Source organism: Meleagris gallopavo, chromosome 2, assembly GCF_000146605.3.
Source record: "Meleagris gallopavo isolate NT-WF06-2002-E0010 breed Aviagen turkey brand Nicholas breeding stock chromosome 2, Turkey_5.1, whole genome shotgun sequence".
Lineage (NCBI taxonomy): Eukaryota > Metazoa > Chordata > Aves > Galliformes > Phasianidae > Meleagris > Meleagris gallopavo.
Genome location: NC_015012.2, coordinates 58,442,865 through 58,469,570, shown reverse-complemented (window position 1 = coordinate 58,469,570; position 26,706 = coordinate 58,442,865). Strand labels below are relative to the sequence as shown.

The window sequence follows — 26,706 nt, the reverse complement described above, 5'->3', positions numbered from 1 at the left end:
AAGGTCAAAAAGGATCTTTCTTTCTGTCTTTTCAGTTTTTGTTTTCAAAAACGGAAGACGGGAAATTATCTTAGAAGAAAAATTACTTCTTAAATTAATCAAGCTATTATGATTGAGCCTGTTTGTTTGTCCATTTAAAAAAAATGAAGCAGATCAGTTTTTGCCAAATAAAACACTCTCAGCTATTTCAATTACTGTTTTAACTGGCCAAGCCTGCCTGTTAGATTAGCCTTTAATCTGTACAAGAATGTAGTTTGGAAAAGATGAGACATGCACAAACTGAGGACTACGTTCATCACTTCAGCACATTCTGGTCCAAGTGTCATCCCATGACAGTGAAAGTAGCAGATCCTATGTCAGCTTCCTTCCATAGATTCCATGCAAGACACATTGCCTGCATCATTGTAAGAAAAAAATACTGAAAGTGAAAGCTGAAAAACTCTGCAAAGCAGGCATATTTAGAATTTTTCCCACATTATCAGAGCTGCTGTCAGGCTGTTTAGGAACTGCTACAAGAAAAATCCTGTGAATCTTAACAGAAAACCCTCTCCACAATTTTAAATAAGGATCTACTGTCTCCATTAATGTTTTCGATTGACAAAATTATACTGTGAATATGAACAAGTTGTAACTATGCTGAGCTCTCCTGTAATATAAGGTTTGCTCTGCTCAGAAGAAGGTCTGGCTTCTTACTATGTGCCCTGTCTAACCATTTAAGCTTGAGATAAAAATTGAAGTTAGAAAAAAAGCCCAACCATATTACTGCATTTTGGGCAAACAAAATTGTTTTACAGCAAATCACAGAAGTAGAGACCTTAAAATATTTGCAGCAGTCTTCCCTTCTGCCACAGACTTCCTGCATTTTAGGCACATTTTAGACCTGCTTATGTGTAAATGCTAAGATCCCTCTGATATATCTTGTCTATATTTTCAGTTTATTTTGTGTATGAATATGGACAAATGTTATTCTTGAATAAAGCGAGAGAAATTATGTGGAAAATTATAACATTTGTACAGGAGTTATTGAGTCTATTGCATTAACTCAAGGCCTAGAGATGTGCTTTGCCAGCCCGACTTGCTGTCCAGTGTGACTTTTTTCCCCTCCCTTTTTTTGCTGCTTTCTTAGAAGATTATGGCTCTATCTTCCCTTTTTAACAATAACCTGGAAAGATATCATAGAATGATAGAATGATTTGGGTTGGAAGGGACATTCAAGATCATCTAGTACAAACTCCCCTGCTGTAAGCAGGGACACCTGCCACTAGACCAAGTTGCTCAGAGCCTCATCCAGCCTGGCCTTGAATGTCTCCAGGAAGGGGACATCTACTATCTGTCTGGACAGTGTGTTCCAGTGTCTCACCACTCTCGCAGTAAAAAATTTCTTCCTAACATCTAATCTAAATCTACCATCTTCCAGTTTAAAACCATTTCTCCTGTCCTGTCGCTATCTGCCCTTATAAAAAAAATCCCTCCCCAGCTTTCCTGTAGGTCCCCTTCAGGTACTGGAAGGCTGCTATAATGTCTCCTTGGAGCCTTCTCTTCTCCAAGCTGAAGAGACCCAGCTCTCTCAGCCTGTCCTCATAGGGGAGCTGCTCTAACCCTCTGATCATCATTGTGGCTCTCTGCTGGATCTACTGTAACAACTCCATGTCCTTCTTGTGTTGGGGGGCCCAGAACTAGATGCAGTACTCTAGGTGTGGTCTCATGAGAGCAGAGTAGAGGGGCAGAATCACCTCTCACAACCTGCTGGTCATGCTTCGTTTGATGCAACCCAGGATACAGTTGGCCTTCTGTGTTGCAAGCACACATTGCTGGCTCATGTTGAGTCTTTCATCAACCGTCGTCCCCAAATTCTTCTTCTCAGGGCTGCTCTCAAGCCATTCTCTGCCTAGCCTGTATCTGTGCTTCGGAATGCCCTGACCCAGGTGCAGGACCTTGCACTTGGCCTTGTTTAACTTCATGAAGTTGTCATGATCCCAACTCTCAAGCCTCTCCAGGTCCTCTGGGTGCTACCCCTTCCCTGTAGCATGTCAGCTGCACCACTCAGCTTGATGTCATCTACAAACTTGCTGAGGTTGCATTCAATCCCACTGTCCATGTTGCCTACAAAGATGTTAAATAACACCAGTCCCAACACCAGTCCCTGAGGAACACCACTTGTCACTGGTCTCTACTTGATCACTGAGCTAATTCCTTATCCAGCAAGTGGTCCATCCATCAAATCCATTTTTCTCCACTTTGGCAACGAGGATGCCAAGTGGAACAGTGTCAAATGCTTTGCACAAGTCCAGGTAGATGATGTCAGTTACTCTTCCTTTTCCACTGATGCTGTAACTCCATCATAAAAAGCCACCAAGTTTCTCAAGTATGACTTGCCCTTGGTGAAGCCATGGTGGTTACCAGCAATCACCTTGTCTTTATTTTCCATGTGCTGTAGTAGGGCCTTCAGAAAGGTGTGCTCTATAATGCCACTTGGCATTCTTGCCTGTCTTTCTCTTTCTCAGGATGCACTTCTGGTCTTGGAGGACATGGTCCTTGGATACTGACTGCCTTTTCTGGGCCCCTCTTCCCTCTCTTGGTCCTTCTCACACCCACATATCTCAAGCAAGATTCTAATCACTCCTTAGGCAAAGCCAGAGTGGAAATAGCAGCAAGGAGATTCCATACAAATTCTTGAGGAGGTCAGGGAAAATACTGCATTTTAACAGTTTTCACACTATGATGGCCAGTGAAAACAATGCCACAGAGAAACTAGTCAGAGGTTCAGGTCTATGTAGAACTAAAACATGTTTTCTAAAAAGTGTTAGCACTTTCTCAAACTTACTGCCTATTTCTTTTGCATTTTTTGCATGAACAGGTACACATCATGTTTACAAATATTTCACCAGTCTGTAATATTTGCTAATGCAGGTACATACATGGGCTGCAATCCATATTACCAAGTCATCTGCACGGAGTAATATGAAGCAGAACAATGGCAAAATGCAGCTTGTAGAGTATCAAGTGGAATATATTGAGCATCTAGCATGTTTTTTTTTTTTGTCTGCTTTTTGGGACACTGAAATTAAAAAATTACTGAGAAGCTCATAATGAACTGGCAATGTATAAGGAAAATGCAGTGCAATTGCAATTGCAATAAGCCGTCACAAGCTATAATTTCATTTGGTGATCTGTCTTGAGTGATTTGTTGAAGACCATGTTTTATCTGCCTGGAGTTACCATGGAACAATGTACCGATAGCCACCATGTTCAGATAGTGGGGAGCTTTCTCATCCCATCAAGGGCAGCATCAAAACCCATACTGCACATCTGGGACTTGCTGCTTGATCAGAGTAAAAACTTTTCGTGGAAGATTGTTAAGTTTATGCCTTCATGTTTTGCAGCAGAGTGGGATAGATCATATGTTTCATAATCTTTTTTTTCTGGATCTTGAAGCACTGAGGATTTGAGGATTGCATTATATGCCACCAGCTATCAGACATTTCAGTCCAATAATGTTTGAATGTATCAGCCAATTTCAAACAAGCTCAATAGGTTCATAAATGGATTGTCTGTAAAGAGATATGGTACAGGTGCAATAGATATGATGTCTAATCTTTGTATTCTTGTTGTGGGGAGGCTGTGTTGAGGTAAACACCATGTAGTGCAACCAGAAGGGAGATCTGATGAAAGACTTGGTTTTGTCAGAAGTGCCAGTAAAATTTGTACATCATTTTGTATCAGAAGCTTCATGTCTCAGTCACAGTTTCTTTTGTGCGTGACTGGGTTTGCAGAAGTGTGGATGCTGAAGCTTTAATAATGATCAACACATACATTCAGTCAGAGAGGCAGCGATATCCTATTGATTGCGTTCATATCCTCAGATAGAAAAGGTAAACTTGAAAAGTATTGTGAAACTTACCTTGCATTTAGTTTCAGTAAGGATTAGGTCCAAATTAAGCTGTGGTTTTTTTCTCTCAGGAAGTGGGAATTTAGAAGAATTTACAACAATAAATCATTACAAATAAAAGTGCAGTGAGCTAGCATCCACTCCCTGACACCCCTTGTTGTTACTTGTGCCAGCAAGAGCAGTTTTGATCACACAACACTTTCTCAGCTGAAAAGCCCAGGGGAATTGTACAGGCAGATAGCCTATCAATCAGAGCCTGAAACTGTTGCAGTTTCACCTTTTGACCTGCTCAATACAACATTAAAATCACTATTTCTTTCACGAATCTTTGCAACACGTTTTTTAAAGCCAGTTCAAAGGGTTTTTTTTCTCTCCAAAACAAAGAAGCATTATGAAGTCAACAAAATTGTTTCCACATCAAGGACAGATTCCCTTGGCATGCAACTTGCTCCAAAGAAAGACATTAACCACTGAAACCTAGCTGCCAAAAGGTTTCATACAGTGTCTGTATTCACACGTGCCTATTCCCAGAAATTTTCTGAACAAAAAGGACAATGTACATGACCTGAATATTTAACAATTTTTTTTAATTTACAAATACTTAATACGTGAAAGATTATGATAACAATAGAAGAAATTATGAAGATAGGTTTGGAATTTCTCTTTATTGATTCCACTTTTATTGGTATCATTATTACAGTGGCAAGCACAAGATTAAAGGAAGTGCCTTCAAAATTTAGTCAGGACAGAGCTATATAAACTTCTGAATTTCAAGAAAAGCTATTTGGGTCCTGTGCAAAGATGGACAAAATTTCTGTGTGTTTGTTCACTTAGAGTTGGAGGAAAGAAGGCAAAGAAGAATCAAAAATTGTCCTTTTGGATAACAAGTAGAATGGCATTCTTGGCAACCATAGAAAATGGGAGTGGAAAGGGTTTTGGAGGTAAGATGAAAAGGACTGGTTTTGGTTAGACTACACTTGAGTTGACCTTCAGCCATTCAGGATGCAATGTCTGAAAAAAAAGAAGAAAAAAACACAGAATGCCAGACTGAAAGAAGATGAAGAAGGAAAAAGACATTTTCTGAAGCAGATTTGTTAACTGAAAGTTAATAGGTAAATCTGTACAAATGGTGACATACAAATGGTGAATAAAGGGGAAGGAGAGATGAGCAAAAAAAAAAAAAAAAGCCTTTGAAAGAGGATGAACATTCACGGCTGACAATTGCTAATGACAGACCTTCATTTCACTGAGGTACAGAAATATCACATGATACCAGCAAATCATTTAATTCAGGAAGCAGCTGTATTTAATTAGAATCTAGACTACTGAGTGAGGTGATAAAGGTTAACCCAATTTAAATCAAAGGTAGAATAGCTTCAAATAACTAATTTGAGAAAATACAGATTCAGTCACTACTGAAAGAGATGGTGAAAGTAATGTAGTCTCTGCCAAGAATTATTCATTGAGTTAACAGTTACTCATATCAGAGGAATATTTATTAGCTTAGTTCACACTCTTAGGACACATTTTTAGATTTCCAGATGAAATATGTTAAAAGAATGAAAAATTGTCTTAGTTGTATATGTAATTTTTAATAAAATAGGGATTGTCTTTTCAGAAAGATATGTAATGACATGATTAAGTGTATTCTAAAATTTCATTTGATTACCTACTTAAAGTTGATCTTTTGTGTTAGACAGACTAAAATTCTTCTTTAGTCTTCATGTCTAGGAGAACTGTACACCTTGAGAGCTTAAATTAGGTGTCAGGAAAGTAGTAATTAAAATTAGCTAATAGGAAAAACAAGGCACAGAAACTTAGCTAAAATACAATGTGTGTTTATACACTAGCTAGAAGCCTAGTGTTCATCTAATTGCTTATCTGAAACTAGACCCACACTCAGATATGAAATTGATGATGAATAAACACTGAACTGCTTCAACCGCACTGCCCTTAAGTATTACTTTAATTAGCAAATAGTTCTGTTTGACCCAGTTGGGCCCAGTCTGGTGAACATTTGGTTACGAGTAGTTTCAAAATGGATAGGCATAGGGTTCACAATTTATTCAGTGCTAGAAAGTACCTTCCATACACAGATGCTGTCAAATTGTTGCATTTTCAAAGCAGCACAATAGCATTTAGGGAAGGGCTGGTTTATTAGCATATTGTATATCATCCATACTACATGTGCTTTTAGGGAATATATTCAGGTTTTATTATTATTATTTTTATTTGTAAAACTAGAGTTTAATACCTTAACACTATTTATAAAGCTGAACATTTTAGCATGCGAAGCAGTCAGGAACATTCCATAAGCATCTGCTGGGACTTGGGCTACTGCTCTGCCAACTTTCTGTGGGCAATATTTTTTTTAATGCAATGAAGAGAATTCCTTTGAAAGGAACAGGCAAATATATGTGTGTAGTTTACATACTTTTGCGGTTCACATATTTTGTGGCTAAAAATATCCAGAGTTCATATCCCACCTTCAGATTCAGACTTGGAAGCAAATCCAGCTGCAGAGCACAGCTCTTGTGTATGGCTCATCTTTTCTTCTGTGTGAAAATAATTTATTAAAAAAAACAACAACATAAACATGAAACCTTAAACTTTGGATTCTGACTTGGCATGATTCTTCCCTACATAATTTTATTTCAGAATCTGCTTGGTCCAATCATCTCTATAATAAGAGTAAACATTGAAAGCTTGGACAGTAACTGAAAAATTACAATCTGAAGACTTCCTAAAATCTGATATTTGGACTGACCAAACCAAAGGAAAATATATCACTTGGCCTTAAGCATGACAACATCACAGGAGCAGACTTAGATTTCTGGCAGGTTCATTTGCTTGTTCATGCTGTCACAATAACTTTCTTAATGTTAAGAAACAAAACTTACTTTTACAACTAAGCTCAAGTAGGATGCTTACAATTTCTTGCAGTACTTCTACAAGTGGAGATGAGTCTCAGTTCTTTTATTAACTTAGACAAGGTCAGGAGAATGAGGAGTACTGTTAGAAACTAAGAAGTTACATTGACATTTTCAGCTATATTATTCCTTGCTAGTTTAAGATGGATAGTTTATAAAGACATGCTCACCCCTTGAGGTGGGAATGTTTGTTCTGACCAATTCTCTTTCATGAACAGCTAATATGTCTCCAGAATGATGCTCAGAAGAAAACCAAGGAATACATGGCTTGTGTAGATGTTTGTGCAACGATGTGAACAGTGCAACTTCTTTCAACCCCAATCACATGACAGTTACCCATGTAGGTTGAAACTCATAAAGCTAAACAGAAATTCGACTTTTTTTTCATTTGTCTATAGCAACTAATCATGATGCTTTCTTTGGCATGTCCCCTCTTTTAGCCCAGCCCCAAGCTTAATTTGATTGGGAAAATGGTATGTGTCCATTTGTCCAGAAGGTCATTAGAGCATGCTGCTGTAAGAGCATGCAACAGTGCTTGCTCTTGATACACTGCTATGTGTCCAAAGGAGCTGGACCAGGTAGCCAGAGCATTGATTCTACAGATACCCTGGGCTCACTGCACAAACTATCAGGAGTCAGTTTTTGCATCTAGTCTGATGTACCCAAACATGATTCTGATCACGTGTTAGCCATCTGCACACTGCATTCACATATAGATTCCAGTCCAGGATTTCCCAGATGGAAACATACTTTGTGTACCCACACTGAAGTAATCATTATTAGCGGTGATGACCTGAGTCCATGCCTGCCCTTCTCAGCACACAGACAGGAAACTAAATTGGCTTTCATTAACATAGCTGCATGTGCTCATCCAGACACAAAACAAAATATTGCACAACTTTCATACTGTAAAATATTCATTTATCTTTTGCAGAATCTTACTGTCAACTAACAAATGTGTTGAGTCTTAGAAAAGGGTAAAAATATCCCAGATTTTCTTGAACCAGAAATATAGTTTAAATTGTTCTTGATTTCTTTTTGTACTGTTTATTCTCAACAAGTGCTTCTCTGACCCCAAGGTTCAATTTCCAGTGTACAACTTACATCTGTTGATTTCATCATGGGAAATAACTTTTGTTTATTTTGACAGAAAAGTAACATCAGGAGATTGCTGTTTAGCTGGCCACAGTTTCCATCAACAAATTCCAAACAAACTGAAAAAAAAAGGTGCCATAAGTCTCTTGTCCTCTTTGAGATATTCAATTCCTATTCCTTTACCATCCTTTACCATCTCTTACTGGGAAAATTATGTACATATTTCCCCTAAAAAAAATGGTCTCTGATGGCTAAAAAAGTGGTTCAAGCTTTTGCATTTCATATCTACAGACTACAACGAGATCCCAGATTCATTCCCAAAATACAGGAATTTATTTTCTAAGATGCTGAAAGTACAGTAATGTTCTTTCAAGCCTGAAACAAGAGGAACTGAGTTAAGAATGAAGAGTAGTTCCAGTGGGAAAATGATTCGAGAAAGGCTCTGCTGCCTGAACAAAGGCAGGAGGTATTCTGAGCTACATGCCTGCTATTAAACCATATAGACCATACACACATGCATTCAGTGCTGAGGCTGAAAGATAAAACGTAGTAAGAGAAGTCACCTGGTCCGACCTTTGGCTTCAAGAGAAGGACACAGTCTTTGTCCCACCTAGCAAATGTCAGAGTATTACGTTCTCTATGATCTCCACTAATGAAGATTTCCTAAACTTCCCAGATAATCTATCTAAGTTTCTAATTTCCTTTATTGTAAGAATATTAAATGTATCTCCAGTATGGACTCCCTTACTGCATTTGAAGTCAAAGATTTTTTTTTCAGCCTAGCAATGAGAACTGAATATCCCCTTCCTAGATTTTTTTTTCCTAGATTTTTTTCCAAGATTTTATCATGTACACTCTCAATCTTCTGTTCTGCAAGCTAAACAATTAAAAATTTCCAACATTTTCACATCTGACATTTTTAAAAGACTGCAAATTACTCTCACTCTGGACTTTCCTCAGTTGGTTGACCTGCTGAAGAGCAGATCATAGTTCCAGAGCAAGGTAACATCACAGGGTTATTGAATATATGCTACCAGCTAAACGGTCTGCTTCTATTTTCACCAGCTTCCTTGCTTTGACTAATTCAGAAAGGTGTTACTGATACTTTCTGGCACTCATGTCTTAGACTATGTCAGATTTCTACATGGGAATCTGGGGAGTGTCAGGGCACAGAGTTATTCTCACCTGGATTTCTTAGGAGAACAGTCTTTCATAAGAACATCCACTACGCTTCAGTAGCACCTTCAGTTTGAAGAAGATCCCTTTTTGCCTCCCAAGAAAATTTTCACACTTGTCCATCCAAAGAAGTAAGTTGGCTTGCTTTTGGAAAGAAAGAAATAAAGAGTAGGAAAAACAAGGAAATACCTGTGATTGCAGACTTGTTTGCAGGTAGCATTTATTATCAAGAAGATTCCTCTCTGAAAAGCATATCTAAGAGGACCATGAAGAATACTGTACATAAAATGTGGAGGAAGGTGTTTAGATGAATTGCAGTTACCCTTGACTGTGAACTCTAACCCTGACTTCATTCTGTGCCTTACATTCTTCCTATGTGTACCATCCATTGTCTTCCCTAAGACTTACTTAATCAGATAGTCTTTCAGAAGAGAGAACTGTTACTTTGACAGGAAGAGGGAGGAGTTAGACTCAGAGCAAACACAACACAGGTGCAGCCAAAGACCTGGTGAGTATCTTTGATCCATGGCAAGCATTATGGAAATGCTTCAGTAAACTATCGTTTTATTCTGGAACGCTATGTAAGTGCTGAAGAAAATGCTTAGTGAATAAAGATTTTTTTTTCTCTTGGCTTTCAGTAAAACAGTTCCAGATTTTTTAACACTATCATTGTCATCTGCAGAAATCAGCAGTCACTGATACGTGATACCTGCCTTCTGTATAACAGGGCATTGGGCAAGGAACTGTCTTTTGTTTCCTCCATTATAATGCATCATTAGTAGTACTTTCCTACCTGCCCAACAAACAATGATCTGTAAGACTGATTTACCAGTATCACTCTGTCACTCTGAAATTATTAATATTTCTATTAGTTCTGGGGTTGGTTTGGTATTGGTTTTTTTTCGTTGTTTTTTGTTTGTTTTTTGCTTTTTTTTAAATTGATTTCTCTTTTACATTTTCACTGTCACTTAATAAATTTTTCAAGGCAAAGCCACATAATTTTTTTTTACTCCTATGGACATTTTCTTTTCCTAGCCAAATCTGCTGTCTTAAGCATCACTTGGTACCTTTCAAAAAGTAGTAAAATCAAACCCAGTTAAGAGGATCCTTAAACAGCGCTAACTGGATTTATACCAGTCTAAGGGGGAATGGGAAAGGGACTTCCACAGACAGTGGAATGTAGATGTATCTTTGGTATGAAAGGATATTTTTGTCCTACACATAGTGGAAGTGGAAGTAATTGAAACACAGTCCCTGCAGTTCCAGAGCTCAGCTCTGCACCTATAGCACACCACCTGTCTAATACTGTACTTCAGAATATAGATGTCTTTGGATTGAGGCTGATATATGTATGGCCATAAAAACCAGATTGCAAAACAAGCATAGGCTTACCCGGTATCATTAAAACCGTGAGCATTGTTTTCAGTGTCAATCCATCTTGGTCCATTCTGTTTCACATTTGACTCTCCAGCACATATATCTAGTTTGCCTCTTTTTTTTTTGCTGATTCTAAGTCCTATTCCCAACAGCACTGTTATAAAATGAGAAATTCTTTCAGCAGCATTTTTCACAGGCTGGATTTTCAGCGCATTTAGAGCATGCCACTCCTCCAAGAACCTTGACATGGACCAAGACTAGCAAACCAGCATCTGCACTTAAATAGTGAAATGCCATTCAATTAAGTATTGCCTCAGAGCAAATCCCAGACACTGCCTTTCTGCATATGTGTGAACTTTGCTGCTGGAGGAGGTCATCACTCCAATCACATTTCAATCACTATTTTTTTATGCATCAAATCCACCATTCCAGAAAAGCCGTGGTAAACCATTCAAGATTTTCCCTCTATTTGTTGTTGCTTGAAATAACAAGAATGAGCGTGACTAATATATAAATCCAATAAGCTCTATATGTAAATCAGTTCAGTTGCACAGAAGACATAAAAAATTGTTAACAAAGGACCTTCACAATTTATAATTCAGCAGGCTTTAAAGTTATGGCAGTGAAGTTTCTTTATTTCTCTTAGATAGTCCTGAAGATTATTACCCAGTGAAAACTGCACTCCATTCAGGAATGCTTGCCTGGTAATCTCAGACAATAAAATGTCATATTTCTTGTCTGAGCAATAACAGAAGTGAACACATCAGCAGAGGGTCAAGGGAATGACATGCCATTACTGCAAAAATTTTCTCCTATGGCTACTCTTTATTCTCCCAGTGGGATTTTTCCCAGGATAATGATGGAAATCTGTTTGCACATGAACTGCTTCCCTTTTAGTTCTAGCAGGAATCATTCCTGCTCTAAAGACCCCAAAGTCAAGTGAGCTGAACTCTTTTGGAATGGGACTCCAGTGCTCACAGCTTTTCTATTGAAAACCCATTCTTTATAGGGTGAAAGAATGGAATTTTCATAAAATTGGTTCATCATAGTTACAGCAAAACTGAACTAGAAAGCAATTCAGAGACATGGGAAAGAAAATGCAGGCACAAGGTGCTCTGTTTTTAAAGGACTGTGAATAAGATACTTAATAATATTGATGTAATAGTGAACAGAAAACAGGTGCATATACTATGCAGATCAGAATGAATTTCCAAAATGCAGTATGTGGACAGCCTAGTAACAGGGACATACACTGTCCCTGTTACTGTGTGGCATCTGTAATGCAAGTTTGACTTATACAAATCAGAAATGCAGGCTTAAAAAAATTATTTATTGTACTGATTTAGTTGACAGAGTAGGGGAGATACCTTTGTCAGGTGGATCCACAAAAAACAGTAGAAAATGCCACCCCATTGCAGGCACTGTAGTACAAGGAGCTTACCCATCCTCCCGCTGTCTTGATAATCCATTGCTGACACCTGTGGTGCTTTGAGATGTAGCAGCTGCAAGAGGGGCTGCTGCTGTGCCAGCTCCTTCTCATCCTGCCCTTTCCTATACACATAACTTTCCAGATCCCCCAAACCATCTGTCTCACTTCTCCACCCAACTGTTGCATCAATTCCTCCTTCATCTGTCCCAGCTGTATCATTTCACCTATAAAACACACTCCACCCACTTTACATCAGGCTTTCAACACCCATGTTCCCTTTGCTGTCAAGTGCCTGACCTCAGAAACTGAGTGAGAAGTACCATCCATGAAATGTCCTGGCAGCAGGCTCCAGCCATGGTGCTGCCAGTGAAGCTAGCTTCACCAATAATGGATTTCAGTGGGGAATATAAAGAAAAAAAGCTCAGCGCTCTCAAAAACAATAAAGCATCTATAGTTTTTTTCGATGACAAAACCTGTATCTACAGACAGATAATTGCATATTTCTGATATTTTCTACTTCTTTCACTACTGTCCAATGTATTTGTGTTGCTTTTTTTTTTTTTTTTTAATACATCAACACTATTCCTTAAATATACTTTGCAGTACAGTGAAAAACAAGCAGGAGTTGCCAATACACTGTTATGAACTCACACCCTGAGCTTTAACTCGCACCAAAACCAAGGCTGAGGGCTTTGAGAATGGAACGGGGCAGTTGATCAGGACTGAACACAATGGACAATTGTCTTCCAGGTGTATTCATTTGTCTCCACCAAGCAACATTCCGCAGAGCACAAAAGCCTTCAGTGTGGGGACAGTTAAGCATAACAAATGACATACCAGACTTTCCCCGCGCCTTTGCTGATTGTAAGAGGTCTGTGTGTCATAGTTATTGACTTTGCTATCTTTGTGTTATTCTGTTAAAATGCATTTAGTGTGTTGCATCATTCTGAATTCTGGTGCAGGATTTGTGCTGGAAGGTATGGAAACCAGAAGAGGTAGAAGGACTCTGAAATAACGATTAAATGACACTTTCTAAAATAGTCTGTTAGTTTGTTGTCTTACTGGCCGCTGCTTCTGTTGTCTCCACATTTTTTTATTTTTATTTTTAACAAAGCAAAAGTTTTTACTGTGAACTACCTACATGTAGCTCCAAATATCCACTTATTTTAGTAAAATTTATAATACCAGATTCTACTTCTAGCCAGGAAATGCAAACAAAGCTTGGAGACAGCTTGTTCCCTGACCCCAAATTCATTCCATGTTGCTATAGCATCACCCCCTGAGAAAATGGGACCAGCTCTTTTCCTCTCCTTAGACCAGCTCAATGGGCTTTTGTCAGCTGTTGAATTATAGCATTAAAATTTAAATACTAGGGATTTAATGGAGGATTATTATGACACCCTGGTGCATTCTTTGTGTTGCTCTTGGCAACAAACCTAAGGAATGAGTGAAAGAAATAAAACCGAAGAGCTGTCTTGTTAAAATCATGCTGGTGTTAGGACATATTTGGGAGAGAGAAAAATGGTTCCCTAACTTTGACTATTATTATCACACCAAGTGGACTGAAAACCCTTTTCAGTCAGTAAGCAAGACTAGCAGCTGAACTCCATTCCAAATCTGTTGTCATATTCTGAAAACAGGTTTCTTCTACCTTGTGCGCAAAATAAATGTGATTGACAGTTGGGAAAAGGGCATTGCGTTGATTTACTACTTTTACCTGCTCATCAGATAATAGCAACAATTTTAACATTCTGGCATATCAGAAACGTCAGACAAATTATTTTAGAGTAGAAACCACTCTATCTATCTCTATCAGAATATATGCATGATATACTGTGTATACATATTGCATGTGCATGACTTAGACAAATACTTAAATTATTCAACAGAAATTGAACTTTTAGTGTCATGTTTTCTCCTGGAGTCTCTATGTTGTAAGAGCATTTCATATAAAACATCACCTTTTTCACAGAATAGAATAGGATTTGGTATTAGTCTTATTATAATAGGAATTGCATTCTGAACTGCATAGCCAGATTGTGCAGGGAAATATCTAAAACTTCATACATGGAGCACAGTCTTTGTCTACTAATCAACATTTTTCACCACAGCAATCAGACCCAAGTTAATCTCTGATCTGATTACTCTGAACATCTCCAGATGTGTGATTTTTACTCTTTTTTTTTTTAACTACATTAAAGATATTTTTTTTGAAAGAGAGAAAAAGAAGAATCTGTGAATGTGAGCTTTATATAAATTTAAACAATGCAATATAAGAGCAATACAAAACTTTGAAAGACCGCATGTCCCCAGTGAATGATCATCAGCATTATATATTTAACACAGTAAAATTAAGACCATGAGCTAACCCACATATTGAAGCTAGTTCCTGTATTTTAGGATATGTCCCATGTTGGCTATCAGAACTTAATTTCCTGTGTAACGAAAAGTGGACCATGACTATGTTGGAGGAGACTCTGCATAAGGTGAACATCTGACTGGTAAGCACAGGTGGGACAAAAGGAGGTTGGATGGAGGCTATAGACAAAGTGAAGTGCTAGTCAATTAGTGTCAACAAAATAACCTGATCTCAGGCACATTTACCCTAGCATGTAAATATAAAAAAACTGTCAGTGAGAAAGAATAAAGACTGCTTCAGTATTTTGTTTTCACTAATAGAAAACTGAAAGCGTACTATTAAATTGTCTCTGGAGCTTACAGTTTCCCACAAAACAACTAAAAAAGTCCTCAGAAGACTACCCATTTTTAAAGAACCAGTCAGAAACAGGAGAAAAGTTTTTTAAATCCCAAGGGAGTTGCCAAGGAGTGACTGTGGTCATACATTCCTAGGGAGCTGTATGGATTTGCTTTGCTGTCTTCCCATTTGAGAGCATCACACATGGGAATTACCCAACCTTAAGCAGAGGAAAGAGCAATGGACATTCCAAAGTGATTCATTGATGCGCTGTCCTACCAGGGCTTCAAACAGGGAACTGAGTAAGCCTCAGGCACTTCAATACTTACTTACAATTGTAAATTAAATTGAGACACGCCCACTGTGTCCTCAACCAGAGCAAAGAGTAGCTGTCACATGAAATCAGAGACAGGAATCACGCAAAAAAATAAGTCAGCTGGTAGGAACTTGTGCAGAAAGGCTACCTTGCTTACAGGAAGGACAAAAGGAGCCCCCGTGGAGGTTCAAAGAGGTGAAAAACCATCTCAGAGGGGCTTCCAGCTAGCGTGGAGAAGACAAGTCCAAGTTTTAGGGATGCTTTTCTAGAGCATGGGTTATCTTATTTTCACAGTAAAATATGCCTTCCAAATAGCCAGTCTTCCTCTTCTAATGAACAATGAAAAATATGTAAAATCTATTAGGCTAAAATGTATAACAATGTGTCCCAAATAACAATGGCATATATATTAAATGGCATATAGTTTAAATACACATTTGGTTTATAGAGATAGTGAAAATTTTATAGATACTCTACCACGTACTAAACTAAGTCCCTAAGCATGGTTTAAAAAAATAGTATCTGATGTTGATTTATTGTAGAACAAATGATTGTTTTCTGATTATTTTTTTCCAAACTTTTAGTTCTAGGGTTATTTCAGACTTACAATAATTAAAAAACAAACAAACAAACAAACAAAAAACAAAAAAAAAGCCACCTAATTCGAGACACTGGTTACATTACAATTTCCAAAGTAAATCATATTCTTATTACAAAAGTCAACATTTCCTGTCAAAGGAAAGCAAAACACAATACTATGGGAAAAACAAATAGTTCCACTTACCTTGCTGGCCTCAGAGAAAATCTCTTACTGAGAGGGAAAAAATATTTTCTTTCCCTAAGAGGCTTTTTTAAAAATTGTATTATTAATGTATTTTTCTGATGAGATATGGATACATTGAGTAGCACCTCTGGAACAAACAAACAAGTATACAAATATAAATATTTATTGCTGTCAGAATTTACTTTTTGCTCTTCCGTCTTTAAGAAAGACAGCTAGAAGTACTATCTATGATCTCTCTTGTCTTTTCTGGACTGGCTTCAGCTAAACTTAGCAGAAAAGCCAAAATGGCACATCAAATGGATTTTGAGATTCATATCTGCTTTTTACAAATAAAGGAGTTTCCACTGAGCCACTTACTAAGATATTGGCTATTTTTTACAATAGCTCCAAGATCCTCCCTATGCAGACTTTGGAAATATGTCACGAAGACAACTGCACTCTAATACTAGCCAACAGAAATATATTATCTTCATATTTGGACTTCAATACTTGGCCTTTATCATGTGAAAGAAGTATGTGTTAAAACGTGTTTTTATCACTCTTTATTACTCATATTCTTAGACAGCATTTTATACTGGGGCTTTTCCATGACAGATGTTGTATAAATTCACAAGGATCAAGTCCTGCCTCAGGGTATATGATCCATATTCAGAATGCAGGCAAAAAATGGGAGAAGAAATAATCACAGAGATTATCTGACTTCCTGAAATTTGGGAACAGAGTATTTTGGGAACAGAATGTACCTCCCACATATCTGCTAGTGCTCCTTGAGTATTTCATGGAAAATAAGTTGTAAAGTTGTTCCCAATTTCCTAGGGCTTAAATGACCCATTTAACTTCCTCATAACTTTGTATGAAATATTTGCCTTCATAGTTCCTGAAATTACCTCCAAAATTCTTTTACATTTCTTCCTACCAAAATCATTTTTATATTTTATTTTTAATAGATGAAAGCTACCTTTTCAATATATAATTTATGTTCTAATAATTAAGAAAATATTTGAAGGAAAATACAAATAAGGTTTAAAACATCATTGGCTATGACTGTTTTCATTACCAGTTGTATAGTCCACTGTCCGTAGAGCTTATTGGTACAGCAAAGAAACTTGTAAAGATTCCAGTCTTTCTCATCTGTCCCACAGACAATAATACAAACTCTGTAGATCTTCATTTTAATGAAGCTGAAAATTTCATTTCTCTGTTGAAAATGTGCAAAAAGTCACATTGAAAAAAATTCATCTATAATGCACTCGAGTGTAGCATCATTTGATTTTTTTTCCAAATTATTGCCTCTTTCTCCAAAACAGCATCCCTTCCTCTAAAATATCAAAATATATGGGTAAAAGCAACCTATACTTTTTAATGTTTTTGTGAATTTTTTTTTACATTCTTGAATTTTATTTCAGTGGATCTAATCAAGTGCATTATGCAGTGGATCTAATCAAGTGCATTATGTTTTCTTTTAACAATGATATTTTCTGTTTATATATACATATTTATTTTCAATTTTCCAGCTCTTGATTCAAGGCCATCTCCAAGTTTGATAGCAATTTCAATTGGATGCTTCTTGGCAAATCTACTGCTCACATCTTTGTTCTGTGATTGCATTCAGTAAACACTTGCTAATATACCAAGACCTGGGGGGTTGGACTATAAAAAACCTGTTTTGTGTTGCAATAATGCTTTTGTGTAATCCATTTTATTCTGCTGAATTAAGAATGACCTTATCTGTAAAAAATACTTGGCTTTTTTTATAATTCAGGGTTGATGTAATGGTAGCAATTTAAATAGTTCTGGGCAATGTTTTTCCTTTGAGTGAACATATGGTCTAATCTATCAACAACATGCACTGGTGATTTATCAGAAGTGATTCATTCTCATAGTCTTTTATGTTGCACTAGTCATTCATTTAGTTTGGAATTAGTTCTCTAGTCAGCTCATATCTGAGTATGCTTTCAGAATGACAAATCCCACTGTTGCACTGGTTATGCAATAATTCCATGTCACCTTTTCTTTGATTCTGTGACAGTCACAATAATTCCATATTTCAAAGTAAGTTTCTTGTATAGAGTTTTCTTCTTTTCCAATGTGTTTCTTTCCACCCTTTATTTGTTTTTGCAAATTTGTTTTAAGAAACTGTAACAACTTTCTCCTCTTAACGTAGCTCAAGCATATCTCTTCCTACATTCTCTGTTCGTGGACTTTGTCATTTGACCAACAACATGTCAAATGCTTTTTCATAAAATCTTCACTGACCATTATTACTGAAAGATTTATTACACATTCCATTGACCATGAAATCTTAACATTATAAGGAAGGATTTCCCCTCTCGTTTTCTTGCTTTTCTGTTTAATGTTGTTTTATATATGCTGAACTATTCATTATTTATTGGAACCCTTCACATCATCTTGAAACCTTATTGAATACTATATTGATTTGCATTTATTGGGAGCTATTTTTTCAGTTTCTTGCATTGTGGACATAAAAAATGAATTCCTTTCTTGAGACTAATCTGTTTCTCACTTGTAGTTAAGGGATCTACTTGCTAGAAATGCCATTTGCATCAACTTGCCTTACAGATGAATCTGAGGTTTTATATGCAGTATATTTCTAAGTACCTCTGATGTATCTGAAAATTTTCAGGACCACGCGGGTTTGGCATTCAACTTTGTCTCTGTTGTTCTTGTACACTTTTTCATAAATTACATTTCTGATAAGTTATCTGTGCTTTCTTTGCATCTGCTGTAATATTGTTTTTTAAAGGCTCCATTTCATTTGCAACATACTAATAGAAGTCCTTCCTAATGGAGCAGGAACCTCTAGTAAGAAGTTTCTGCAACTTCCCGAAGAAGCATGTACCTAATTTAGGGAAATGTCTACTTACTTGTGTTCTGAAGGCCCAGATTTGACTGAAAAGAACTCACTCTAGTCCAGTTTTTCAATCTGGTATATTTAGAACAGTTTTTAGACAATAGTCCTTATTTTCATTCCCCTTGATAAGAGTTTTGGATCATCAACAGTTTCTTATGTTTATAAAGCCTACAACAATCATCAGTACATTCAAAAGGGAGAATGGTGGCCAAAATCTTATTCTTATTTATATCCACTTCAAACTATTTTCTGGAAGGGGTGGCATGATACAACTAGCTTTAAAAAGTAGTTCCCAGAGAAAACAACAGCAGGGAAATTGAATTTTTGCTGGAATCATAATGAAGCTTTACTGGAATCAGACTCAGTACTCCGAGTAACTCCAGATTTTAAGCTCTGTTCTTGCCCAGATGGTTTTTAGCCAGACTTCATTATTTTTGGTGAGCTCATTTAAATTTTTACTTTATTCTTCAATCTGCAGACAGCTGGAACATTAAACTTTGATTTCAGCTCTTGTTTTTCTTAAGATTTTAGTAAATGTCTGTGCAGTTCCCAGTCTTTTAATCTTCTAGACTCATGTAACGGCAGCATAAGCAATCCTCCTCTACCTGAAATCCAATAGCAGAGGAAGACAAGGGCTGTTCTAGGAAATCAGAGTAATGTTTCCAACAGCTATTTCTAGCGAACGTTTGATAGAAAAGTGCTGAAAAGAGTTGTCACAGATAATTTTGCCATTTTCATAACAATTTTTAAAGTGTGGTTTAAATCCTACTTGAAGATCACATTCTACAGGCATGACCTTACTGCTTTATATTACCAGGAACCTATTAACCTATTTGCTGTTCAAATAGCAAAGGGAGTGAATGCACTCTGCAGGATGGGGTCTCCCTGGAGCAAGAAATGAGAACCGTTGTGTTTTCACATTTTTTTTCCTAATTTGCCTGGGTTTAAGTGATATCTAGTGACAGTGAGTTCCTCAAGTTAATCAGGATCTCTCAGAATATTTCCATTTGTTTCACATTTACTGCCTTTCCATTTCATTGGATCTCAATCTTTCTTGTTTAATGAAAAAAGGTTAAATATAAGAGCTCACATGCTTTTTCTATAACTTCCCATGTTTTGAAAACCACTATCACATCTGCTCAGCATTCCTGCTCTCTTCAGTGTTTTGTATTAAAGATGCTGCATCTAACAACTGCTGCCACCAGTTGCAGACTACCTTCTATATTTCTGTCTTCCACAGAGCTTAGGTGGCATTTTGTCTGGGAAGGTAGTGACAGGTCTCAAAAAGAATCGTGTGCAATTTGCAGGTCCTTCCTGTGCCTGTATGCTGTTGGGTCTCCCTGTAGCTGTTGATACACATGGAGGGTTTCAGCGTCTGACCTCAGAGGAATTCTTGTGATTGGCAAGAAGGCTGACAAGTTTGTCTGATGATTCACCCTTGTACCCTCTTCAGCTGCTCTTGACTCTCACATTTGAGTGGTACTGGATAACGTGTCTTAAAAACGAAACAGAACCTTACAATTCTTCATAACAGTGTCCCTCTCATTTCTTTGGGCAGCTTGGCACTAAATGAAGCCAGTAATTAAAGGGTTGGATCAAGGCAACAAAACACCATACTGGTTTTGCTTCTGTGCTGTGTCCATCTTCTAAAAGCCCTTGATGTTCCAACATTGCACAGTCAAAGATAGTTCTTATGTGCAATTGTTGAACTCAGATTGCTTGAAGTCTGAACATCATGGAGTCAATTAATGAAAAATTACAGGACTATTTCATCAAGCGAGAAAAAAAAAATCAAAACAGTCATTAATATTTAGATCTTGATGTTGGGTTCTGAGAATCCCAAATGTCAAAACACTAACGTCAAGGAAAATGGAAATTGCTCTATTGACAGTTCAACCAAGTGACAGTATGAGGTTTTAAGTAATGACTTGTGAGTTAATGAGTGATTAACATGTCATTCTTTTTAATTAGTTTTCCAGAAGAACTTCAAAGACTTCAGATGGAATTTCAGCTGGGTTTGGGTGAGTATTGGCAAGAGTTAGTCCAGAAAATCAGTTGGGCATTGGTGAGATTTCTAGTTCTTCCATCTAGTCACTTGGAAATCTCAGGAATATGTTCTGACTCAACCTTTTCTGACATTTTTAAGGCAGATTAAAACCAAGAAGTGAAACACCAAAAGAAAACAAAATGAAGGCAACTCAGAATGCTGTTGGATACCCATTCTTTCTAAAACAATTTTGCTACCCCTAAGAAATGAATCATTTCAAAATCATAGAAAATTTTAAAAAAAGAGCTGTTGTTATTTTTGTGATTGATGTGAGAAATATTATTATTATTATTAATGTCATGAAATACTTGGAATTGCTTATATTTTTTTTCTTAAGGATGCACATTAAAACCACTGGTCCCAAAATAGGACCAAAAACACCACTAAAACTTGAATTTGGTCCTAGGCAGTTCAATAAAATATACACTGTCAAGCCACAACAAATCACAATTCAATAAGACTCTTCAGCTCTGTCTTAGTTTTAGCAGCATGCAAGCAAACAGTCACAGATAAAGTAGACTAAGTGGACCACTGACTAAGTTCTCAATTTCAGAGAATGGATTAAGCTACAAAGACATTTGAAATATTAAATGGAGTGTCCCTGACAAATGTTGGCTTTCTGACAGATTTGAAACCCATAATGCTAAATAAAACATGTAATTTCTTAGTGACACTTGAATGATGAAGCCATCTCAATAATTTAAGAATACATTGGAATAGGAACACTAAACAAATGAAATATCTTCTGAGGCCGAATAATTACAACAGCTTTTGACTAACTCTTTTTATTTTCCTTCTCCCCTTGCTATTTGCACCTAGCACTCAATGCCCCTTTCTTATGTTATGAATACCTGATTTTCTTATTCTGTAAGTTCACAGAATACTAAGAGTAAACATGCACAGTGGTTAAATAATTACAGTATGAAAGTTCTAATTAACAAAACATTTTGCAAAGGCACTGGCGATATACTAGAGCACTGTTGCAGTAGCATGTTTCAAAGTAAATGAGCCTACAAATAATCCTCAACATGCTTTCTTGTGAAGATATTAAGTATAAATTTATGCAACTCATATAAACATGGAATGTCCATAATCTGACATCTGGATAACCTTTCAGCTTCACATAGTCTTCCCATGTATATTCTGATGATGGTCAGCAGTCATTCTAACTAAGCTCATTTTGGATTTAATAATTCTAAAGGATAAGAGCTAAAACTGAGAATAAAATATGCCACCAAAACTCAGCCAAAATGTATGCAGAATAATTATTTGTAAGTTATCCACTGTCAGACACAGATCTATCCCACAAGTCTTCTGAGAAAAATGCTACTGAATCTATAGAGACTTTCTGAGAACCAGGCATTGTTCAATATGAAGAACAGGAAAAACTCTAATTTCTTTACAGTAAAGAAATTAGATGAGTTTCTGAATTTGCATGCTTTTCAAGTGATTTCCATACAGTTCCACTGATTTTCAAAACAGTGCAATTAATGAGTCATATCCTTGGATTTGAATTCCTGTGGCCAGGTTTGTGACTACTGTCAGAATAGCACATAGCATCCCTAAGCCTGTGCCTTAACTATATCTGATCTTCCCAAACGATGCAATTGGGGTGGTGAGAGGTTAAAACTTAGGCTCCCATAATATTAAAATGTGAGAGATCTGTTATCATGAAGTACATATCATGTGCCCACAGCAAATTACAGCCTTCCTTTGGGCACAAAATGTGGAGTACAGGACACCCTAGACACCCCCTGTGAACATGCAGCTTTGCTTAGGATTGTAGGCTAGATTTAATCCATCTGAATTAAAATACAGTGTATCCAGTTCTGACATCTGCATAGAATCATAAAATTGAATGAGTTTGAAAAGACTCTCAAAAGTAATTATTCCAACTCTCCTGCAAAGAACAAGGACACCTACAGCTAGACTGGGTTGCTCAGAGCCCCATCCAGCCCAACCTTGAATGTCTGCAAGGACAGGGCATCAAACCTGTTCCACAACCCTTATTGTGAAAAACTTAAACTAATATTCTGTTGTGTATTGGGTTCTATTTTTTGCTTTACAAAAGATTGCCAAGTTCCGAAAAGATCCTATTTTTACTGTTGGCTAGATATCTGAAGTAATAAAATAATAAAGGTAATCATAACAAGAGTGCATTGTAAAGGGAAATTCAGTGAACACTCAAATTAACTCTTTCTACATACTTAGAACTTCTACAGTTGACTGGCACTGTCATAAAAATATGTCACTAGATGACAATTAAATAAGAGAAATCTTGCTGGGAGTTTTTGCAAGAAAACAAAATAGACTGCATGGAAAATATTCTGTAGGACAAGAAAGAAAAAAAATCAATTTTATTAAAAAAAAGCCTTTTATCTCAAATATTCCATTGTTAGATATTGAGAATCTACACTTAAGAAGCAGTATCATTATTAATTAAGGGGATGAAAATTAAATGCATATTAAGTAGAACAATAGATAGATAGGAAGTAGACTGCAAAGGAGAAGGCTTCCAATACAGTGACTGGTTCAATGAATCCTTTGATATATATATTGAATGCCTTTTAAATGAAGAAAATAAAATATAAAACCATTAAGCTCCTTGTACTGCTTCCAGTGGTCTAGATCTAAATTAGTCATAACAATAAATATGATTTTATTATGTTATTAACTCAAGCTTTCAAAATGAAAAAAAAAAAGTGTCTATGCCAAATTTTAGCCTGCTGAGAATTAAAGTGTCTGGGTTGTAAATTAGCTGCAAAACAAGGTTTTTAATGGAAATGGCAATTGACCATTGGCAGTCACAGTGTTAGGAATTGCTGCTGTAGTGTTAAGTTACATCTCTGTTCCTGGGCACAGTCTTAAGATTATATAACAGTAACTATTGCAGAATTACTCAATCCCTTTACCTAACCTTAATTGCATGCTGAACTTGTGGCTTCCATAACATTTCTCCTCTATTGAAATGCTCAGAGATGACAGTGATTCCACCAGACCTCGATCCCGCTGCCTGCATAGACCAATAATGTTCTGCTTACCAGTACCACCCTCCCTAAGGGACATTATTTTCCTTTTTCTCCACTCCTTTCCTAGCTGGCAACCAATTCCTGCCCAAAATGATCTACTCCTGGAAAAAATCTGCACAAATAATAGATGCATAAGCTACAGGTACAGTACATACTGTACTTCATTTCTTGGCGTTTGTATGAGACCCAGCTGTAGAAGGAGAGAATAAGACATATTAAAATGTGTGATATAAGGCTATATTTGTACTTGGATTTTCTGGAAATCATGACAGCACAGATCATTAATGGTTTTGTATCTCATATAGTCTTTAACATGCACAATTTGACAGTATTCAGGCCAAGATTTTCAAACCTGTCTACTTGTATTTAGGCCAGCAAAAATCTGTTTTGAATTGTCTCAGTATTCTGATTTTTCAGTGAGCAAATCATCTGATACATCTGTGTTAACATCCGATTAGTATCACTTTTCAAAGTTAGCATCTTAACTACCTTTCAAGTATACAGAGCAGCTGTGCCTCACTGTTTTAATAACTGGGAGCATTTGTGCCTACTACCAGTAGCAGTGCTCCAAAGTCCTTGATTTAGCTCTGCTTTTTGTTTTTGTTTTGTTTTTTTTTACCAGCTGATGAACAAGCAAGTATTGAGAGGCAGCTTTCTCCTAAAGAAACACGGAATGGTTTGGGTTGGAAGGAACCTCTGAAGCCACCTGGTCCAGCACCCTGCTCAAGCACTGTCATCCAAAATAGGTTGCCCAGGACCAAGTCCAGTAGAAAAAATAATTTTCATCTAGGGAACTCTGTCTCACCATTTCAACTCTTCGAGTTCATCTAGTAAAACTTCTCAGGAAAAATGTGACTGATATCAGATTGCCCAGTGCAAATCAAGTTCACTGGCAGCTCAGAGGGTGCAAGGAGGGAGTGATTCTGCCATCCCATGGAGCTATGTTCATCTAAAAGAAAATGCTTTTCAGTGGCAATCTGCTCCACAGGAGACATTCAGACCATGCTGTTTCAGATATTGTCTGCAGGGTCATTGCTGTGGTAAGAGGTAAGAGGTTTAGCTTCCTCGTGGTGTTCAGTGTGTCACATAGCAGATGGAGGCTTCTCAGAAATTTCTCTGGCACAGTTTCAGCACAGGAAATATCTGCATGAAAGACAGTGGATACATTAAGAAGTTAAAAGCTGTCCTAAACAGCATGCTCTAGCAGATCGCATTGCTAATTGAGGCAAAAGGCAGAAAAGGGTGCAGCATGCTGAGAACATAATGTTGCCACTCCTGACTTGACAAGTCAGCCTCACTCTGAAGTTCCTCCTAACTTGTGGATGGATCCAAGCCGAAGGATGGGGATGGAGATGACTGTTTCTCTTGTAAGAGTCCTTCCGAAAGGAAGTGCATAAAACTTCCTTTCTTTGAATACAGTAGAACACAGCAGGATAAAGCAATATTTGCTCACTGTTTGAAAGCCTCTTTCCCAAAGGCATTTTGCCTGAAAGTCATAACCTTTGTCTTTCCCTCTCTTCTTAACTTCTTCCCTTCTCAGTCTTTCCCATTATTTTCAGACTTCCTTTACGTATATTTGGCCATCTTTGTTGTTTTCCTGCTCTCTTCCCTCAGTCAATGTATATAGGAATCACTTCATTTTATTACTCAGTTTGAAATCATATGACCTAATTTTGGTCTATGACCACCTCATTCTGAACCAGAGACCAGCCATTTCCCAGATTTATCTGGAAAGCTATTCTGCCAAATTCTGTTCAAGGTAGGGCTCATCTGGCCCTCACCATAATGATCTTACCACCTCCTCCTAGAAGGAACCGCTGCGTATATGTTGCACAGAGTTTGACCTGTGAGGGAATTCACTTATTTCACCTTCTTCTCTGGCATTTCTGGAAGGAAGTTGCTCCTATGTGCTCAGTGGATGCCCATACAGTCCTGTAGTGATACCTGTGCTTTTCTATACCAATCAAAAATAGGCAACCATAAAAGGGAGTATTTTTAGGGGGGTAAGTTTGACTATATGGAAACAAAATTGTAATTAGGAAAAGCTTGGTCAAACAAATATCTATTGATATCAACTCTAGTCATTTTAATGAATAATATTTCATCAATTGGCTTAAAACTAATTTTAAATCATAACATAGAGCAAAAAATCTCTGTAGGTGAAGATATATCAATAGCCTTGCAGCTTACTCTCAACACTTCCACTATTTTTGTGGGATCCAGGCACACAGACTGGACAACTGGTAGTCAGCTTGTCCCATGGATTTGTACCAGTAAGCCTTTTAAAGGGATGACCTGTATTTGGATTGAGAAGATCTGTGCTGCTTTATCATGGTCAGCTGGTTGCATAGAGTACTCAGGATTCCCATTGCCTCAGCAGTAAGTTGGAGCCAGAAGGGCACATTCTGTGTTTGTAGGAGTACAGAAATGGAACAACCATGTAACTAGCTGAAAACATAATATTGGCCTTTTCCTGTGTCTCTAGTAATTTTTTGCAACAGCTGGGCAATTTATTGATCTATTTGATTAACACTATTGTCTGTTCACGTGTTGCTTAAGGCAGATATCGATTTCATCAGCACAGCCAATATTTAAACTACAAGAGGCATTCATAGGTTACACAATGTATTCCTAGGAATATATATATTACATTTTGATACTCATAAATCTCCTGTTGGTTAACTAAATCCTGTGATATTACTTCAGTTGCTGCAGGGAGTAACTTACTTTTAGAAACAAGATGAAACTGAAGTAAGCAAAAGAGTTTTAGTTTGTTCACAAGATGGAACACAGGTATTTTCATGGAAATATATTTGTACCTTAGTACTAGGATTTCATTTCCTGTAAAAGCTTACAGAAGTATACCTTTTGTAGAGCTGTGATCCACTAGCAAATGTTTATCTCACTTGAATGACTCCAGCACAAAGCAAAGGCATCAAGCTATCCAGTTAGCAAAAACACAGTGTGGAAGCCTGGGAATAGCCACAAATTAGCATAATTTCTGCAGTATAAAGACTGAGGTTGCCTGCTTAGCAGCAACACAGCAGGACTTAGACACCAGCTGGGA

The 26,706-nt window shown here is 37.2% G+C and overlaps 1 long non-coding RNA gene across 3 annotated transcripts in view; it reads right to left on the bottom strand.

The window, feature by feature from the left end:
* Positions 1–4,481: 4,481 nt before the first annotated feature.
* LOC109366119 overlaps positions 4,482–26,706 on the bottom strand; it is a 31,720-nt gene continuing 9,495 nt past the window's right edge. The window contains exons 3-6 of one of the 3 annotated variants that reach the window (XR_004158926.1): positions 15,692–24,782; positions 9,100–9,234; positions 7,924–8,033; positions 4,482–6,444 (exon numbers count right to left, since the gene is read on the bottom strand). This is a non-coding gene — a long non-coding RNA (uncharacterized LOC109366119). The remainder of the gene's footprint in view (positions 6,445–7,923; positions 8,034–9,099; positions 9,235–15,691; positions 24,783–26,706) is intronic. The other 2 variants (XR_002112218.2, XR_004158927.1) reach the window with 2 other exon arrangements.